Source organism: Schistocerca gregaria, chromosome 3, assembly GCF_023897955.1.
Source record: "Schistocerca gregaria isolate iqSchGreg1 chromosome 3, iqSchGreg1.2, whole genome shotgun sequence".
In the NCBI taxonomy this organism is placed as follows: domain Eukaryota; kingdom Metazoa; phylum Arthropoda; class Insecta; order Orthoptera; family Acrididae; genus Schistocerca; species Schistocerca gregaria.
Window position 1 is genome coordinate 338,857,894 of NC_064922.1, and position 16,545 is coordinate 338,874,438.

Consider the following 16,545-nt stretch of genomic DNA (forward strand, 5'->3'; position numbering starts at 1 on the left):
GATATCAAAGCGGGAAGCGCGTTTCCCGTTCCACGGGATACCTTCTCGCCGGCGGCGGCGCGAGCGCAACAGATGGACGGTTAAAAATCGCCGGCAGCCAATTACACGGGGGCGTCGGGACTGCGCGCGGCGGCGGCGGCGGCGGCGGCGGCGGCGGCTGGGGGCGGCTCCGCCCCTGGTGGGGGTGTCACGTGGCCGGCGGCGGCCTTTATAAGCGGGCGGCGTGCGCGGCTGGCCCCCACACGACCGCCGGCCGCCCCCAGATACGCTCCTCAGCGCTCTCTACTCTCTCGCAGCCAAGGCACAGGTGAGTGGCGCCGCGCCGCGCCGCCCTGCGCTGCACTTTGCCGCGCCGCGACTCGCTGCCAGCCAACAATAAATGCAGTCTGCCCCAACAACTGTTTCACCATCCACTACCTGCTGCCAGCCTGAGCTCTGGCAAATTATTAATAAAAGAAATTCGTTTCCTGTATGAGCCTGCGACCATTGTAAATACTTCGTGCATAAAACCCTCTACGACACTTAATACATTTCTTTATTTATCTCGTCGTTTCGGGTACTACGTTGACCAACGCAGAGCGTCATTGTCAATCAAAACCTGTAACTTGTTTTACAGACCCAGAGTTTTGATCTGATGATGGCGGTAGCCGAAATGTCGTAATAAATAAACAGATATATTAAGCGCTCCAGACAGTTTTATTCACAAACTTTTGCAATAGTACCCTAGACTGACTACCGGCGGAGCATAACAACCTCCCAGCAGGCTATTTATTTGTCATTCGGCACTGTTAGCTGGTTTTGGCGTTTTCTCATTCTCAAATTCGTGGTAGATGTGGATAAATCATTCACGTAAGTTGTTGTATAAAACGAAAGTTACGTGTCAAGCTCAGAAATGCGTAGCGCGGTCGTTAGTGCAGCGTGTACATTGAGGACAATACTACCCATACATGAGCACGGCATGTGGCATTTGTTTTATACAGCTCACTCGAATGACGCATCCACATCTATTATGAACATGAGAATGAGCAAAGCTAGAAACTGTGTAGCAGTGCTTAATAAAGCACCAGTTCAAAATAACAGCCTGGTGGAAACATGACAATCTTAAAAAAATAGTACTCCCGTTTTTCGGTAATTTTCGAGTGCTATACGTTTACTTGGTACTGGAGTGTACAGAGAACCCCAAGCAACGTACATACTCAGTTCTCTCGTTTTGAAAATGTAAGTTCCATAGCTAAACTTTGTCGTTCTTGTTTCATTCATTTAAATTTTATTCTCTGAGCCCAGTTTTCGGAGTCGGAGCCCTTATTCCCAAGCGCTCATTTTTGTAATCAGTGTAGCTTTCAAACTCGAACCATAGCTTCGCTGATTACAAGAACGAGCCCTTGAGATATGGGCTCCGATTCTGAAAACCAGGTTCAAAGAATCATATTTAAGTAAATGAGACAATAATGACAAATATTTGATGTTGAACTTGTATACCCAAACCAAATACTTCATCTGCTACCTAGTCTCAAGTAGCATAAATAATGGACAAGACCACTATAAACATCCCTAACTGACTTGGAACTGACTCGACTGCAATACTTGTGAAACTTTTTATGTTGCACGCCTGACATTTGCAGCCGCAATCTCCGTAGCGACCTTTATTACTCTTTACTGTAGCATGAAACAGTTTCCAAACGCCCTCAAATACCTCTCAAGATTGAAAGTTTTCACAGTGATACAGTGTAAAACTGTCTTTTTCCTTTGTGGTAGGAATCTTAGGTGTTTTATCATACCCAAAATTTTATAATAACTTGTAATAAAAGGTCGTCACGTATTGAAACAGCTGTGGAACAACGTTGATCTTAAAAAGTATTATCGTAGCTGATAACCCATGTCCAAACAAAGAAACAGATGTTTCTCCTATTCCACCATGTACTATAAAGTAAAGACTCTACAACACCCAAAAAATTATTTAAGTAAAAAGGCGAGACCTTAGAGAACACAACAAAAAATTTAAAGTCTGGTATGAGGCACTGACAGATGGTCTATTAAATATACCGTTTCCCTTACACCACATTGACAGTGGAGTGTTATTTGCTAAACAACAGTGAGTGAATACTGTTTCAGTATTTCTTACAGTATTTAACAAAGGATCTGTCCTCTATATAATTTGCACGAAAAATTACATAGTTAAATCACAGTTATACGCTGTTTCAGCGTGGTATAGGGTTAAACTATACATTTTACCTGTAATCTAGGTTATATATTATTCAATCAGTCTCGCATGTCATCATTTAATTTCTTTGTTGTGTGCTGTAAGATCTCATTGTATTTAGAATTTCTGGTACCACTTAATTTTTTCATGGCTGTAACTCTTTGTTTCATAGTATACCAAAAGATGTGAGAAACATATATGAAATACTAACACCAGTAAATGTGCTTGAAATCCGAAATGTAGACTGTATAGCATAAATAGATATGAAACACACGAGTAAAGTCTTTACTTACGGTTTTCTAACTGCCAGACAAGTCAAAAATTTTACTAGTATACCAAGACGTCAAACTAGCATACCAAGAAGTCTATAACAAGCATTAGAAACTAAGCATTGTCCTAAAATGCAATCCAGTCTCTTAACTTTGTGTATACTTGTGAACAACTTCGAATTCCGTTTGTTATCAAGACAAAATTGATAATATTAATTCCAGTTTTGCACCATTTCAGAATTTTGGTGCATTCCTAAGTAAGGAATCCTCAAACATAAAAACTGAGAAATAAAGCTACAACGGCTGTACAATCTTTATTTGGTTATACACCAAAATGTGGTAATAACACCTATACGAAACAAAGAAGCACTACAACTAGGAAACAGAATCTTGGATCGTATATAATAAAGTTTAGTCTAACGGAGGCAGAGTTACCTTCTTACGATAGGGGTTCACAGTCATGTAGAATTATTTAAAGGGCATGACTGAAGAAATTATTTATTTCACAATTGTAATTTGGGCCTTTGGACCATTTTCAAGCGATAGTGCAAAAGATTTTGCTTCTACGAAAGTCAGATTTAAATATGTGCTGAAGCAAAATCTTTTGCAGGACTACTTGAAAATGGGCCAAAGGCCGAAACTGCAATTGTGGAATAAATAATTTCTACAGTCAGCGGCGATATGACGTCTTGTAAGTATTGCAATGTCACAAAGAGATCCCACAGTCAACTTAGTTAAATCGTGGAAAGATAGAATGTTACTGTCGATTACTGTGATAACCATAACATTCGTATCTATCGATGTTTGAAACTTATAATTTTTTCAATAAGTGGATGTTAACTTTCGGACTTCGCAACGTCTGCAAAGAAGCAAAATAATACAACGTACTTTAAATTTCCCCTCAAACAGGTGAGAAGACGATAAAGCGTGGCAAAAAACTGGCAGTTTGATTTCCTTTCAATTCTATTGCCATGCAGATATCGTTTAACGGGGCTTAGATTGTTGTCTAGTCCCTCACATTCAGATGATGTACCGCAATCTTGGTAAAATATTTCTCTGCATACATTAAATATCTTTATATGATTCTCCTCTATTTGAGAGGTTTTGAATATGGATTTAAGACCGCTCGAAAAGAGGAGTAGAATGATATAAAGATATTTAACACATGCAGAGAAATTAAGTATCACTCGAATATGGAAAATGAGACGTCTGTGGCTCGGTAAGTAAAAAGAAAGTTAGAAACGGCAACACGATGAAAAACATCGTGCAATGAATATGCAATTCTGACTGAAGCTTTTAACACTCAGAACCATTTGCATTTTCATTTGCAAAGAGACTGGACTGAACAGCGAACTAATGTCGAGGGATCACCAGAAATGGCTGTGGATGTACATGCTATTAGTCACCATACATAACACGTTTTGGAACTACGTACTAATACTAATAACGAATTAACACGTGTGTATGTGTGTGTGTGTGTGTGTGTGTGTGTGTGTGTGTGTGGATGGGCAGAATACGAGTTTGGTTTCAAAAACCAACTTTTTTTCTATGGGGAGGGGAGCAGGAGGAGAAAATGAGGAGGAATTTTCCTTCCCTGCTCCTAGCTGCTTACTCCCTCATTTCCAATGCAGAAAAAACACACTATTTGTCAGTAATGGGAGACATTAATTCGATATATCGAACGATTTATGAAATACGAGGTGTGTCGATTGCTGCTTTGGACACTTTACACATCTTATTTCGTCATAGAACTATCCTCTGCAGTGCACTGCCATGGATACCATTTTCAGAAGCGAGCTGGACCAATCTGATTCGATACTAGAACAGGTAATCAAACTGCGTTCTTACGCGTCAGTAGCCAGTCATACTGAGCACTTGGCAAACTGTCAGGCACACATTTACTTTCCATGGTTGTTACTACATTTGGGGCGGTAATACGCAACTGGTTTTAGAACTACGTCTTCGCCAACTGACCACAGCTTCTACAGGTTCTGCCACACAAAATTTTCTTTCTGTTGCACAAACTTATGAATTCTGTCGCTGGCATCAGCAATAACAAATTGGAGCATGTCCAAGCCTCATCTTTTCCTGACATGGAATTTGGTATCTGAATGAATGTCGAATCATGCTGGCTGCTTTATGTCCATAACTGTCGCAGATTGGTATGTAGTATCACTAAAATTCTACTACAGGAACCTATGGTTAGATGGTCTAAACACTTTTAGTTGTGAATTTCTTTTCTTAATTTTGGTTTCGCCATAGTTACTTTAACCATCAGGTGCACTATAATATTCCAATATTGGTAACATCTATATACAAAGAATGAAGATCTTTACGTCAGGTAAAAACGTGGGCGTCGCGTAGAAGAAGTCAGATTTTTATTGCTAAAGAATGAAGCAGTAATTGGCATATGAAACTGTTTCAATGTTAATCTCATGACATTACTGACAATCATTACTGAAATTTTCAATACATTGCTAAATGTACATGTTAACTATCTGCAATGAAATATTTATGTTTCTGCTAGTTTACAACCAAGATGTGGGGCTGCGAAGACGCAGTTTTTCAGGTCGTACAGGTTACGTTAAACTATATACGAGTTTCGATACTATATTAAGACAAGCGAATTTAGTAAATATACGAAAATTTTGTACCTGAGCTCGCCTGTTGTCCACCTGTTCCTTATCCAATATCTGCATAACTGTTATGCAGGCTGATTCTGTGATAACGTTACAAACAAAAGGAAAGATAACATCATTTTGCAGTAAGGGATCCTCTTCTGCTAACGACCGAGTCGGAAGTTATAAGTGAAAACTGCTCTGATAAATCAGACACTGGAATACATTTACCGGTACTGTTGCTGCTGGGATTTTAAGGCAGACAACTTTCAGAGGCGGCAGTATGGACCTAAACAGGAAAAATATGTCTAGTAAACATGGGCTGTAAAATGCATACGAACACTTGTTCATCTTCTCTGTAACATATAGCATCTACTAAACAAGTGCCAATTTGTCTTAAGGTATGCACTTTAGAGCCAATATTTAGTGGACTTTTTCCTTGTTTTGTCCATACTACCACCTCTGAAAGTTGCCTACCCTAGAACCCTACAATCTCAGCAACAACACTACTGGTACATGTATTGCACTGTCAGATGTATCAGAACGATATTCATTTACAACCTTCGAATCGGTCGTTTCCGTATCAGGATTCCTTACCTCAAACTGATACCGTTACCCTTCTCCGTGACACCTGAAAATTTGTAATATCATCACGGAATCAACGAAATTTTTCGGAATGCAAGTGAACAACAAATGCAACGACACTGATCTTGCTGCATCCAACGGTTAGAGTTCTTTCAATAGCTTCTGATTTACTAACAGCTACAGTACATTTGGGTTTTCAGTATTATCTTCCGTAAGATCAGCGTAGTTTATAACACTGAATGTTGATACGGTTATCTACTAACAACAAAGTGCCACAGATTTCATCTTCGTAACCCAACGATTTTAAAAGACAATACACTGAAAAATGTTGACCACATTCGTAATTAATTCTTATGAAGTTTCTTGCTTGTTCTCTTGCGATTCTCACTCAGATATTTACGAGTGTTACTCTGGTTGTTTTATATGTTTAGGGCCCACTGCACCTTAAGACATACTTGTTGATGTTTAGCACCTAACGACATCAGTGTCAAACACATGAAGATTAACCAAGTTGGCCAAAAAACCTGAGATCGCGAAACAAAGAAGCACACTAAAATCTCCCTTCACAATGCATTTCGTTTAATGCCCATCCATAACAAAGAATATTGTTTAAATGCTTCCACGATCAGAAATATAAATACAAAGGGGCAACTTTTCTAACGAATTACTAACAGCTACAGTACATTTGGGTTTTCAGTATTATCTTCCGTAAGATCAGCGTAGTTTATAACACTGAATGTTGATACGGTTATCTACTAACAACAAAGTGCCACAGATTTCATCTGTTGAAGCGAAGGAATAATATGAACAGAGACAATTTCTGTTTAATAATAGAAAAATATGTTAGCAGCTACTGGGCAATCCTGTTCCTTATCTGTCATCATAATATTCATAAAACGCTAATCACAACTAGACTCGTGCTTACGAGTGCTATAATATGTATTAATTGTTAGGAAATATTTTCATTCAGGTTCTAATGGATTGCAGAACTACGATGCTGCTCTGTTTGCTCTGTTTTAGTGATGTTCCTTCGTTCCCTTGTGACAGAAAATTTAGCAGCAATCCTGAACTGGCGTATGTGATTCCTAGACATCACTTTATACGCAACAGATGCAACTCTTCCGTCAATTACCATGACTCATTTGTAACTATAGCACAGTAGCTGTTCCAACACGCACAAAAGCAATGTGTGTGGTAACTGCGACGACAATGGAGACGTGAAGCATGCTTAACGAATACGTTTAATTTGCCATTTCACGCCATGTGTACTTTCGTTATTCTTGTGATGCTCAGCCGAACTCACAATCAGGTATTCTGCTCTAAACTGTAACGCCGTTACAAGCGCTCACGCTTGTACGTAGGAGCAATTTGAACAAAATTTTCTGAAAGTTCGACGCCATTAAGTATCTTAAAAAGTTGACTAACTTTAGTTCGTGGATAATAAAATACGACGGTTACGTTTCTGTGCTCCAACTTGAGAACATTTTTGAGATTGTTGTTACGATCACGCACAACGTTTTGTATGTGTTAAGTAGCATGATAAATTCCCGTCACAAACAAAATGTACCTGATAGACCTGTGCGTATAGCTTAACGCACATTGCGGTATCTTACGGGATAGGGAGGTGAGAGAGGCCGTTGATCAGATACACCAGCCACCCTGTGTGTGGCTTTTAGGCGATGTCTTTCACTCCTTTAGAGGAATAGACTGGTCCCCAATCACCAACTCGGAAAATACGGTACACGAACAGTTCAAATACTATAACACACAGAACGAAATTTTACACCGTTCACAAGCAGGTAGATGGTTCACACGACTTGCGTCTCTCAGATCAACTGACGACTGCATTGGAAATTCAATGAAACAATTATTGTGATAATTCGTTACTTGTTTATTTGATGTTGCCATATTTGGGAAAGATGTTTTTTCACCGATTGATGTACGTTATGTAAATATCCGCTCCTTCAAAAACATTTTGCACATACTTTCATGCTGTAAGATTGTAGGAAATCATATACTTGTGTAATCCTGTTTTCTACCTTGCAGTATCTCCTGTGAAGATGGTAGCCAATGCCAGAACTAGTAGATAGTAAATAAAATTGTACAACTGTTGGGTAAAATAAATAGAAAGTCCCAAATCATGAAAACAGTGCAGTGGACCAGTGGGACCTTTACCACAGGATAAAAGCTAGGAAAGAGAGAGGCAAGGTTTTCTTTTTTTTTTTTTTAATTTTTGCATCAGACAGCGGCAATGTTACTTTCTAGTTGCACAGCCTTCTTTCTCTGTGTCAGCTGAGCGCCAGCAATTACATTTAATACTGGTTCTTTGTTAAATTCCGGTCCCATCTACCTTTTTCGCAGGTAGTGAAACGCAAGCGGCGGTTCGTTTGGACAGTTATCCATACTGACTAGATGGTGTGAACCGAAGACGCGTAAACAAGGACAACCGAACTCAATGCCAAACTGGGACTCCGTAGCCCTTAAACTGGATTTTAAATTTCTAACGACGAATCATCAAGTGCTATATTATTGGGATAAAAGTTCTACATTCCCTATGTAGAGACCTAAGCCCTCTACATTACAAAAAGTCAAATTTCCATAAGATTCTCGAGGGTTATTCATTTATTCAAACGAAACTCAGTTTCCTTGCTGTCCTAATTTTTATTTTTATCTGATATTTATCTCACACATGTTCAGTCTATTTCGAGACAATATTGTCTCAACTCCAGATACCTATAAGGCGTGCTTCATAAATCGAATACCGTAGATACTACAACTGCCCTTCCACCAAGGGAACCTCTTACAGTATGTAATTCCTCTCTATCTCTCTCTCTCTCTCTCTATCTATCTATCTCTCTCTCACTGCGCAGAGAGCAGAGGGTGTTTAAAACGAATTGTCAAACTGTATTGCAGGCGTGTTGTAGGGACTCCCTTGATGGAAGGACAGTCATAGTACCTACGGCATTCGATTCATGTACCACACCTAACAGCTACTGAAATAGATTGTATATCCATTGATTAAATATCAATGAATAATGAAGAATGAATATTTATTTTGAACAGCCCTCACACATTCGTAGATTCACTTCACTGAGGACGTCTCTGAGTGACTTACAAGGCCATGGTGTCGCACTAGCCAACACACTGATCTCACTGTAGCAGGAGTTGGCTACAATTCCTCGTGAAACGTCCCCTTAGAACAATTATACACGACTGTGCTTAAACTGACACACAATATCTTTTAGCGCAACGCAATCTGACTTTCAAAAATCCCTACGAAAGAATGGCCCTCACTAACATTAACCTATATGTTTCACAAATCACTTACCTCACAAAAATCTTTGTTACTCGAACTACTGCAATACAGGGAGCGCCACTACTGCCATCTAACTAAAAGATTCAAACTACGGAAGTCACCAACTACTGATGGGCACAGTTAGCAAATGAAAGATTTTAATAGAGAACAAACAATGTATTTACCTTTATAGTCATTATATATATAGCAGTTCATGACACCAATTCTTACAAATTTCAAAACTCCGCCATCTCTCTCCCCACGTCCAACACTGCTGGCGGCTCACCTCCAACTGCGCGACGCTACGCGCTGTTAGCATCCAGCTGCCGCTGCCCAGCACTACAATGGCGAGTATTACAACAATGCCAACCAGCCAAAGACTGCACACGGCACAGACAGTGATTTTCATAATGAGCGCTACGTGGCGGCGGCGTTACCAATAAAAAAACCCAAACAGCCTACTTACACTCGTACATTTGTCACGATTTATGTTTCCCATGATTTTATGGGATGGTTCCCTTGAAGAGGGCCCAGGGACGTATCCAGATTCATCCCTATTCCTTCCTGTTCCAGAACTGAGCTAATGATCTCGTCGTCGATTCGATGTTAAAATCTTAAATTTTTTTTCCATCGACTGGTCTTCAATTTTTCTAATAACTTTCTGAAATTCAATTAAATTATTTTCTTGTCACTTTTACGGTGTAATCACTTACTTTGTGAAGCATATTTCAGAGCTCTGTGAACCTGAGATTATATTTCTCTTTCTATATTTACTTTTAATGCAACTGTTTACAAACGTACGTTTGAATTTCAAATTATGGTAACATTTCGCTCATTATTCAGATGTTTCGCAAATGCTACAATTTGAATTCTGGCTGTAAAGGGCTTCTACATCTACATCTACATCCATACACCGCAAGCCACCTGACGGTGTGTGGCGGAGGGTACCTGCGTACCTCTATCGGTTCTCACTCCTATTCTAGTCTCATATTGTTTGTGGAAAGAAGGATTCTGTGTGGGCTGTAATCTCTCTGATTTTGTCCTCATGGCCTCTTCGCGAGATATACTTAGGAGTGAGCAATATACTGCTTGACTCTTCGGTGAAGGTTTGTTCTCGAAACTTTAAGAAAAGCCCGTACCGAGCTACTGAGCGTCTCTCTTGCAGAGTTTTCCACTGGAGTTTATCTATCATCTCCGTAACGATTTTGCGATTACTAAATGATCCTGTAACGAAGCGCTGTGCTCTCCGTTGGATCTTCTCTAACTCTTCTGTCAACCCTATCTGGTACAGATCCCAAACTGCTGGGCAGCATTCAAGCAGTGGGCGAACAAACGTACTGTAACCTACTTCCTTTGTTTTCGGATTGCATTTCCTTAAGATTCTTCCAATGAATCTCAGTCTGGCATCTGCTTTACAAACGATCAACTTTATATGATCATTCCATTTTAAATCAGTTCTAATACTTACTCCCAGATAATTTATGGAATTAACTGCTTCCAGTTGCTGACCTGCTATTTTTTAGCTAAATGATAAGGGATCTATCTTTCTATGTATTCGTAGCACATTACAGTTTTCTACATCGAGATTGAATTGCCATTCCCTGCACCATGCGTCAATTCGCTGCAGATCCTCCTGCATTTCAGTACAATTTTCCATTGTCACAACGTCTCGATACACCACAGCATCATCTGTAAAAAGCCTCAGTGAACTTCTGATGTCATCCACAAGGTCATTTATGTATATTGTGAATAGGAACGGTCCTATGACACTCCCCTGCGGCACACCTGAAATCACTCTTACTTCGGAAGACTTCTCTCCATTGAGAATGACATGCTGCGTTCTGTTATCTAGGAACTCTTCAATCCAGTCACACAATTGGTCTGTTAGTCCATATTCTCTTACTTTGTTCATTAAACGACTGTGGGGAACTGTATCGAACGCCTTGCGAAAGTCAAGAAACACGGCATCTACCTGTAAACCCGTGTCTATGGCCCCCTGAGTCTCGTGGACGAATAGCGCGAGCTGGATTTCACACGACCGTCTTTTTCGAAACCCATGCTGATTCCTACAGAGTAGATTTCTAGTCTCCAGAAAAGTCATTATACTCGAGCACAATACGTGTTCCAAAATTCTACAACTGATCGACGTTAGACATATAGGTCTATAGTTCTGCACATCTGTTTGACGTCCCTTCTTGAAAACGGGGATGACCTGTGCCCTTTTCCAATCCTATGTAACGCTACGCTCTTCTAGAGACCTACGGTACACCGCTACAAGAAGGGGGGGGGGGGGGGCAAGTTCCTTCGCGTGCTCTGTGTAAAATCGAACTGGTATACCATCAGGTCCAGCGGCCTTTCCTCTTTTGAGCGATTTTAATTGTTTCTCTATCCCTCTGTCATCTATTTCGATATCTAACATTTTGTCATCTGTGCGACAATCTAGAGAAGGAACTACAGTGCAGTCTTCCTCTGTGAAACAGCTTTGGAAAAAGACATTTAGTATTTCGGCCTTTAGTCTGTCATCCTCTGTTTCAGTACCATTTTGATCACAGAGTGTCTGGACATTTTGTTTTGATCCACCTACCGCTTTGACATAAGACCAAAATTTCTTAGGATTTTCTGCCAAGTCAGTACATAGAACTTTACTTTCGTTCATTGAAAGACTCTCGCATAGCCCTCCTCACACTACATTTCGCTTCGCGTAATTTTTGTTTGTCTGCAAGGCTTTGGCTATGTTTATGTTTGCTGTGAAGTTCCCTTTGCTTCCGCAGCAGTTTTCTAACTCGGTTGTTGTACCACGGTGGCTCTTTTCCATCTCTTACGATCTTGCTTGGCACATACTCAGCTAACGCATATTGTACGATGGTTTTGAACTTCGTCCACTGATCCTCAACACTATCTGTACTTGAGACAAAACTTTTGTGTTGAGCCGCCAGGTACTCTGTAATCTGCTCTTTGTCACTTTTGCTAAACAGAAAGATCTTCCTACCTTTTTTAATATTTCTATTTGCGGCTGAAATCATCGATGCAGTAACCGCTTTATGATCGCTGATTCCCTGTTCTGTGTTAACTGTTTCAAATAGTTCGGGTCTGTTTGTCACCAGAAGGTCTAATATGTTATCGCCACGAGTCGGTTCTCTGTTTAACTGCTCAAGGTAGTTTTCAGAAAGAGCACTTAAAAAAATTTCACTGGATTCTTTGTCCCTGCCACTCGTTATGAACGTTTGAGTCTCCCAGTCTATATCCGGCAAATTAAAATCTCCACCCAGAACTATAACATGGTGAGGAAATCTACTAGAAATGTTTTCCGAATTATCCTTCAGGTGCTCAGCCACAACAGCTACTGAGCCAGGAGGCCTATAGAGACATCCAATTACCATGTCTGAGCCTGGTTTAACCGTGACCTTCACCCAAATTATTTCACATTTCGGATCTCCGTTAATTTCCTTCGATACTATTGCACTTCTTATCGCTATAAACACGCCTCCCCCTTCACTTTCCAGCCTATCTCTGCGGTATACATTCCAATCTGAGTTCAGGATTTCATTACAGTTTACGTCTGGTTTCAGCCAACTTTCTGTCCCTAGTACTGTTTGTGCGTTGTGACCGTTTATTAATGAGAGTAGTTTTGGGACCTTTCTACAGACGCTCCTGCAATTTACTATTAGCACATTAATATTGTTATTCCCTGTTGCATTTTGCCTACTCCTACCTTGCCGCGTCTCAGGAGGCGTCTTGTCGGGCCTAGGGAGGGAATACTCTAACCTAAAAAAAAAAAAACATGTGCACTCCACACGTACTCCGCTACCCTTGTAGCCGCTTCCGGCGTGTAGTGCACGCCTGACCTATTCAGAGGGACCCTACATTTCTGCACCCGATAGCGGAAGTCGAGAAATTTGCACCCCAGATCTCCGCAGAATCGTCTGAGCGTCTGGTTTAAGCCTGCCACTCGGCTCCAAACCAGAGGACCGGGATGGGTTCTGGGAACGATACTTCAAATAGTTAGCTGTGATTCCACCCCGCGAGCGAGGCTTTCCGCCTTCACCAATTCCGCCAACCGCCTGTACGAACTGAAGATGACCTCTGAACCCAGACGGCAGGAGTTATTGTTGCCGACATGAGCAACAGTTTGCAGTGGGGTGCACCCAGTGCTCTCTACCGCCGCAGGCAGGGCCTCCTCCACTTCTCGGATGCTATCGCCGCTGTAGGGCCTCCTCCACATCTCGGATGAGACTCCCCGGCAAGAAGACAGAGTGAATACTGGCCTTCTTCCCCGACTTTTCCGCTATTTCCCTAAGGGGCTCCATCACCCGCCTAACGTTGGAGCTCCCAATAACTAATAAACCCCTCCCCCCGTTTGCCTGCTCGGACGATGCTGAAGGAGCGGCCACATGTCCACTCACAGGCACAGCGGGCGATGCCACACGGCCCGCCTCCACATTTACCCTCCGCCTCGTGCGCCGCTAACGCCGCTGAACCCGCCACTCCCCTTGGGGAGAGGGTGGCCCAACCGCGCCCGGTACCCGCGAAGATGTCTCGACAACAGGAACAGTAGGTGAAGTATGTAACACCTGGGGTCCCAAAATAACTGGTGTCTATGCCAGGGAGATTTTTTCGATATGCTAAAACCCGTTCTTACTTCCGTACTCCACCATTTGGAACGACGCACCGTATCCGAAAGCATTCTCCATATTTATAACCCTGCCTGGCAACCCATTTTAATTTCGCCTAAGACGAATGACTGCATGATTCCTTTGAAAAAAGCGGAGTTAATTCCTAGCGCAAGCTTCTTCAGCTCAAGTTTCTGTTTTTATTCAAGTAGAAGATACAGTCTTCCGAAATCGATAAATTATTCTTAAACATCCTGTATCACAGGAACAGCAGCGTTCTTTTATGTTAGACGGCGAAAGATATTCGAAATTCTGAGAAAATTAGGGGTAAGCTATAGGGAAAGATGGATAATATACAATATGTACAAGAACCAAGAGGGAACAACAAGCCTGGTACAGAAAGAAAGAAACGTTGGATCAAAAAGGGTGAAACACAGGGATGTACTCTTTCGCCCCTTCTGTTCAATGCGTTCATCGAAGAAGCAAGGAATGAAACAAATGCAAGGTTTAAGGCGGTGATTAAAATTCAAGGTGTGGGATATCAGTAACATAATAAAATTAGCTGGTGGCATTGCTATCCACAGTGAAGATGAAGAAGAACTAGAGAATGTTTTGAATGAAATGGACACTCTAATGAGTACAGATTGAAAGTAACTCGAAGAAAAACGAAAATAATACGAAGAAGCAGAAATGAGAACAATGGGTAACAGGAATAAGATTTTCACTCTGCAGCGGGGTGTGCGCTGATATGAAGCTTCCTGACAGATTAAAACTGTGTACCGGACAGAGACTCAAACTCGGGACCTTTGCCTTTCACGGGCAAGTACTCTACCAACTTTTTTTCCCATTTTTGTTAGGTATTGTTCATTGCGTTTGGTTTGGGCGGACGTCACAAGACATCCGTTCAAGTTGATCGTTGATTCCTTCACTCAGTTTTTCATGACAGAGCGCGAGCATCCCACTGACGGAACACGCTGAGCTGCTGTGCCGGCATCAACTCAGCTACCCAAGCACAACTTACGACCCGTCCTCAGGTCTTTAATTCTGCCAGTACCTCGTCTTCTTCCTTCCAAACTTTACGGAAGGTCTTCTGCGAACCTGGAAGAACTAGCTCTTCTGGAAGAAAGGATATTGCGAAGACATGGCTTAGCCACAGCCTAGGGGATGTTTCCTGAATGATATTTTCACTCTGCTCCGGAATGTGCGCTGATATCAAACTTCCTGACAAATTAAAACTGTGTGCCGGACCGAGACTCGAACACGGGAGCTTTGCCTTTCGCGGGCAACATCAGAACTATATGAAGCAAAATAAACCTTGACGGAGGAAGCAAGATGGACATAAAAAGCAGACTAGAACTGGCATGAAGAATATTCCTGGTCAAGAGAAATCTTCTAGTATCAAGCATGGGCCTTATTTTAAGAAGAAATTTCTTCTTAGATCGTACATTTGGAACAAAGCATAGCATGGTACGGAAACATGTGCTGTGGGGAAACCAGAACAGAAGAGACTCGAAGCACTTGAGATGTGGTGTTACAGAAGAATATTGAAAATTATGTAGACTGGTAAGCTGAGGAATGAGGAGTACCTCCGTAGATCACCAGTGTCCCATGCGCTCACTTCCTGAGACACTGCAGAGAACGGACAGGATGATAGGACATCTGCCAAGACATCGCGGAATAACCTCAGTTGTATTAGAGAGAGGAGAGGTGTAGAGAGTACAACCTGTAGGAAAGAGATTGGAATACATCCAGCAAATAATTAAGGAAGCAGGCTGCAAGTGCAACGCTGAGATGAAGAGATTGACACAGGAAAGGAATGCGTGGCAGGCCGCACCAGACGAGTCAGAAGACTAGTTCAGATGGCTCTGAGCACCATGGGACTTAACATCAGTCCCCGAGCACTTAGAACTACTTAAACCTAACTAACCTAAGGATGTCACACACATCCATCAGAAAACGGGTGACGCTAGTAAATACATAAATAAAATCCTAGCAACGTACGAGAATGTGTGGGGCAGTTGTTCTTAAAATACGTCTACAGTATACCAGCACACTTGACCGAAGGTATTGCTACAAGCACCAAGCGTAATACTTTCAAGATTTTATTGGATGAGGCTAGATCCATTTTCGAGTTGTGAGCCATGCCTTGGAAAAGCAACACATTTTACATTTCTTTAAAGAATGTAATTATCGTGTGACACTGTTGACTGTGATATTCCACGGGGTGGGTTCACTCACCTGTCGGAAAGGGCTTTCTGCCTCCGCGTACACTGGCCCTTTTCCTTCCGGATGTGTGAGACATGTGTCGTATGTGTAGGCACAGAGTGTACGTAAGTGTTACGGATGCGCGTATAGTGTAGCGTCACTTCTGTTTTGCATGACGATGGTGATGAGATAAAGTATGCTGCCTACTCCTCTTCCCATCCAACAGACGAATCATCGTCACCAGTGTCCCAGGCGCCCACTTCATGAGACACTGTGGAGAGAGGTTTGGACATTGCCGCAAAGGCCGCTGATGAAGAACGTTCCGCCACCACCTTTCCTCCCCTTGGCGACCGATTTTTGGCAATAAAATTTTCCACCATCAGGGTTCTTTTGTAAAGATCAAACTTCGCGTAGCCACAGAACTATTAGAAACGCCGTATCACTCTCTTCGACAGTTACATCGTAAGGGTCGGTTTATCAGGTCATCAGAAGGAGGATGGGGAAAGAATTAGTCGTGCCTTTTCAAAGGAACCATCCAGGCATTCGTGTTAGGTGATTCACGGGAATGACGATGGATTGAAAAGTGGGGGAACAGAGGGGGATATGAATGTGCCCAATGTGAGTACCGCGTCTTAACCACCGCTCAATATCTCTCAGATACAACAAAAAATGACTCTGAGCACTATGGGACTTTACATCTGAGGTCATCAGTCCCCTAAACTTAGAACTACCTAAACCTAGTAACCTAAGGACATCACACACA

At 41.8% G+C, this 16,545-nt stretch overlaps 1 protein-coding gene across 1 annotated transcript in view; it reads left to right on the plus strand.

Moving 5' to 3' along the window:
* The first annotated feature begins 238 nt into the window (after positions 1 to 238).
* The window catches only part of LOC126354341 (prohormone-1-like), a 259,993-nt gene continuing 243,686 nt past the window's right edge, over positions 239 to 16,545 (plus strand). The window contains exon 1 of the mRNA XM_050003911.1: positions 239 to 307. The gene's annotated coding sequence lies outside the window, so the exon portion shown is untranslated. The remainder of the gene's footprint in view (positions 308 to 16,545) is intronic.